Consider the following 521-nt stretch of genomic DNA (forward strand, 5'->3'; position numbering starts at 1 on the left):
AGGGGTTGAGCAAACAAGCAGTTAAGGGGCCCAGGCCCTGGGTCAGGACGGGGCACACACAGGCACAGCTCAAGCCCTTTGGGGCAGGGGTTGAGCAATCCCGCAGTTAAGGTAAGCCCAGGCTCCCACACCTGAGCGTCGGGTGAGGGGGAAGCCTGCCACCCGTGCGGGGTGGCAGGGGGGAACGCAGGCCCACCCACTCCACTGCGTTCCAGCTCGGGGCCCTAGCAGCGGTTACTGTCGCTGCCGGTCAGTGGGGTGTCCTGACCGAAACACACTGACATCGGCTCACAGGCCTCTGCAGCCTGACCGAGGTCGGCTACCCCCGGGCTACTTCCATGTTCCCCCTCGGGGCCTACCTCCTTGGCGATGCCGGGTTCAGGCCAGTCCAGGAGCATTGGTTCCTCGGGTGCGGGGCTTGCGGGCCGGTCCGGCAGCTCTTCCCCAGGATAGCTGGCACGGGGCAGACTTGACTCCTCCTCGGGGCAGCTGGCACGGGGCAAGCTGGGCCAGTCCTCCTC

General features: G+C 67.0%; 1 protein-coding gene across 1 annotated transcript in view; it reads left to right on the plus strand.

Moving 5' to 3' along the window:
* LOC112114616 (cytosolic Fe-S cluster assembly factor nubp1-like) overlaps positions 1–521 on the plus strand; it is a 25,370-nt gene that overhangs the window by 15,817 nt on the left and 9,032 nt on the right. The gene's annotated exons all lie outside the window — the stretch shown is intronic.

The sequence above is a fragment of the Terrapene carolina genome, unplaced genomic scaffold (genome assembly GCF_002925995.2).
Source record: "Terrapene carolina triunguis isolate 2854851 unplaced genomic scaffold, T_m_triunguis-2.0 Scaffold751, whole genome shotgun sequence".
Taxonomy (NCBI): Eukaryota; Metazoa; Chordata; order Testudines; family Emydidae; genus Terrapene; species Terrapene triunguis.